Source organism: Belonocnema kinseyi, chromosome 3 (assembly GCF_010883055.1).
Source record: "Belonocnema kinseyi isolate 2016_QV_RU_SX_M_011 chromosome 3, B_treatae_v1, whole genome shotgun sequence".
NCBI classification, from domain to species: domain Eukaryota; kingdom Metazoa; phylum Arthropoda; class Insecta; order Hymenoptera; family Cynipidae; genus Belonocnema; species Belonocnema kinseyi.
This window is the reverse complement of record NC_046659.1, coordinates 117,033,601-117,038,026: the sequence shown is the minus strand read 5'-3', so window position 1 is coordinate 117,038,026 and position 4,426 is coordinate 117,033,601.

The window sequence follows — 4,426 nt, the reverse complement described above, 5'->3', positions numbered from 1 at the left end:
TACTAAAGATACGTGGACAAAATTTTTAAATGATGTTTTGTTTTGAAAAATTAATTTTCAATGAAAAATTTAAACAATTTCGAAACACTTGTAAAACTGTCTGAAAATATCGAAAAAAATGTAGAAGAGATTTTTTCATTTTGTTAGAGTTTTAAAAAATTTGAATTATTTTAAAAGATATTTAGAAGTTTTCAAAAATCTCAAAAATAATGTAAAAATTGAAAAAGATTTCAAAACATTTCAAATGATTTCCTAAAATTTAGAAAAGAATTTAGGAGATTTTGAATGAAACTTTTTTAATTTTTCATTATTGAAAAATAAGGGAAAAAATCGAGTAAGGCTTCAAGAGACTAAACATTTTTCTTCAGATTCGTGGAAAACTTTCAAATGATTTTTTTTTTCAAGAATTAGGGATTCAAAAAATTGAAATAATTTCAGAACATTTTAAAAGAATTTTAAAATTCTCAGGAAACATTTGAAGCATTTTAAAAGACATTTAGAAGTTTTGAAAAAAATTCCAAAATAATTTAAAATTTGATGAGATTTTTAAAACTTTAAAACAAAGTGCAGATTTACGAAGATTTCGAAAGCTTTTGAGGAGTTGAAGAGGTTTAAAATTTTATTTTTAATAAAATTTTTATTAAAATAAAATTTAATATAACATTTAAAAAGATTTACAAATTTGTCCAAACAAAAATATTTCAAAAAATTTTCAGAATTTTAGGAAAAATTTTTTGATTCAAAATAAAAGATTTTTTAAATATCATCTAGTACACTTTTTTGATCAAGAATTTATCTTTTTTTCATTGAAAATTTTATGAATTGGTTGAATTGTAACGTACAATGCTGAAACTTCATTTCTTTATTGAAGATTAATGATTTATTTAGTTCAAAATTCATTTATTCTTATATGAAAGAAAGAAACTTTAAAAATAAAAAGTGATTCCAAATTTGTATTTCGAAATAAATAAATGAATTGTTGATGAATAATTAAAATTAATAACTTTCTCAAAAGTTTGAAAAACTTTTTTGTTACTAAAAACTAATAATACGATTCGCTTCTTTTCGAATTCTATCCATGGTCGAGTTATGTTGTCAAAATCTATTTTCGTCTCTTTGAATGCATGTAAATATTGCAAAATAACGGGTAGTTTACGTGGAATATTTAAGATATTTTTGGATTATATGCTGTGCATGAATGTCTTCAATTCAAGTCTTCTGAATCTTGTGGTTAAGACTATATTTTTTTTTTTTTACAAAAATGAATAAATTTACATTAATCTTCCTCGAATATTGCTTTCTGCCAAGACCTTCTTAACGGAAACAATTAACATTGCACTTAACAGACTATAAAAAAAATTTATTATAGCTGTTTGGAAATCAGGAGGTTAAAAAATTCATTTGAATATATCGAGTATTTCCAATAATTAATAATGGAAATAAATTTCTAATACGACAATGAGAATTTCAGTTGATAAATCCACAATCTATTAAAAAGAGTATATCTTTATCATATTCTCAAACCTAGTTTATCGTTTACTGGCGATTATAAAATGAGTTCCTGTTTTCGCATGGTTCGTTGTTCTCATTTCAAAACGAATTCACGCTTTTTTGTACCGGAGAAATTCAGAGAAAGTTATTACTGAATTGAAATTAATATAAAGCATCGAATTCCGAAATTTAAAATTATATACTCAAAAAATTAGAAATCTCTTCAAACACGATAAGAACTTTCTCAATTAAAAAAAAAAATTGTTTCTTTGACTCTATTGATTTACGTCAATGCAAACATTTGTTTACTTTTAAATAAAAATTTTTTGGTTGATACAATTAAATTCGATCTAATTCTTTAAAAAATGTTCTTTCGATTTAAATAAAGTAATGAAAAAAAAAATTAAGAAATAATCAGGATGACCCTAAATCAGGGAAAACCTCGAAATTCGGGGAAAGACAGGGCATTTGATTGGCCAGTGAAATGTTAGGAAAAGTGAAGTTTGCAGCCATCTATATAATATTCTTGCCAATAATTTATTTTCCTTGTATTATTATTATATTTTTTTGCATTTAACGATTCTATTTTTCGGTAAGAATTTTATTACTTGGTTGCGAATTCAACAATTTTGTTAAAAACATATCCTTTTTTGTAGAAGCTTAAACTTTATTGTTGAAAATTCGACTTTCTAGGTTGAAAACTCAACTATTTTGTTAATGATTCGTATTTTTTGGTTGCATTAAAATGTTTTTTATTCAACATAAAACTATCTCTGGTTGAAATATCTGCTATTACATTATTTGTTAAAAAGTTTGTTAAAAGTTGAGCAACTTTGATAAAGACTTTTTTGGTTGAACGTTCATGTCTTTAGTTATAAATTAATTTTTTTAATATTCACATTTCTGTGTTGAATATTAATTTTTTTACCTGCAAATTTTACGTTTCTATTTTTGGTTGAAAATTAATTTGTTCCAATTAAAAATTCATCTGTTTTAGTAGAAAATTCATGTATTTTATTGATAGTTCGTTTTTTTATTGAATTTAAATATTTTTGATTAAAAATTAAAGTCTTCTTTAATTGAAATCTCTACTATTACATTATTTGTTAAAAAATAATTTTTTGTTTGAAATTCATCTCTTTTGTTAAAGACCCAAATTTTTGTTCAAAAATTGTTTTTTTTTTTTAACTAAAAGTTTTACTATTCCATTCTTAGTTAAAAAACCATTTTTGTTTAATTTAAAACGTAACTTTTTCATTTTTGGCTGGAAATTAATCTTTTTTAGTTCACAATTCATCTACTTTGGGAGAAAATTCATGTCTTTTTTGAAAAACTTGTCTGTACTGGTATAAAATTATCTCCTTGTTTGAGAATTCATGTATTTTTTGAAAACTTGCCTTTACTAGTAGATAATTATCTTGGTTAAAAATTCGTTTTTTTTTGTATATTCTTTCTTGTGACATAAAAAGTCAAGAATTTTGTTCAAAATTTATTTATTTTGTTGAAAACTAATTTTCTGGATTGAAAATTGAAGTACTTTGTGAAAAATTAATTATTTTTTATTGGTTCAAAATTAAGAATTTTACACGAAAATCATCCCTTTGGATTTATATTAGACCATTTTGACAAAAAATTATATTTATTTTATTAAATATTCTTTATGTAATGAAAATTTAACTTTTTCCCTTCTTTGAACATATATATTTTTCAGCTGAAAATTCAACTATTTGTTTTAAAATTATTGTGTTTTGTAAAGAATTCGTCCCTTTTCAAAGTATATTAGTTTTTTTTTGGTTGAAAATTCAACTATTTAAAAAAAATTTAATGATATAGTGGAAAACGCAATTATTTATCGTAGAAAATTCGTCTTTTCGGTCAAGGATACAGCTTCTTTGTTGACATTTAATTTTTGTTTCTTGAATTCCAATCTTTTTGTATTAAAATAAAAATATTTTTTGTCACAATTTCAATAATTATAGTTTTTGTTGAAAATTCACCTCTTTGGTTGAAAAAGTCACCGCTTTAATAAAAATTAATTTTTGAAATGAAATTTGAACTTTCCATTTTTGTTGAAAATTCGTCCCTTTTATTAGGAATTCATCTATGTATGATTTAAATTCAACTATATTGTTAAAAATTTAATTATTTTCTTGAAAATGTAGCTGTTTTGTTAAAAATTCGTATTTTTTGTTGAGGATTCAAATTTAAATTAAAAATATTTTTTGATTGCAATATCAAATTTCACCGTCTACTTTGAGAACTCATCTACTTTTGTTAAAAATGCAACTATTCTGTTGAAAATTAATTTTTCTTTTCGGTTTAAATAAAAAGATGTTAAAATTTACCTATTTCATTTTTGGTGAAAAATTGATCTTTTTGAGTTGAAAATTGAACCATTTTTTCAAAAAGTAAAATGCCCCTCCGCTGGACCGCATTTTTACGAGTTCTTTACTCATCTGAAGAAAATAATATAAGATATATAAAAGCGGATGTCCATATTTTGGCGTGAAATCTGTAAAAATTCAAAAAGAAAGTTTTCAGAAATTTTTGAATAAATTTCTGGTGGTCGTTTTCAATCTAGCACGTAATGGATTTTTCAGCACTAAATGGCATATAAAATAGCTTTCTTGTTTGACGATTTTCGCATATTATTTAGGCTTTTGCGTCATACTTCGAAGTCGATGATTCTTTTTAGCCGAGTACTACATTTATTTTTGGCTTTTGACAAACGCAATTTAACTCATTTTTACTTTCTTATTATGATTCGATCAGTGTTCCCGATTAGAATAATTTTATCTTCACAATGAGGAAATGATAAAGTTGTTTGTATGTCTTAAATAATTTTATCCTTGCATAACGGGGTTATGAAGTACACCAAAGGTGAAAAAAGAATTTTTTTTGTATACGTATGTCAAAAAAAAAACTTCTGAAATAA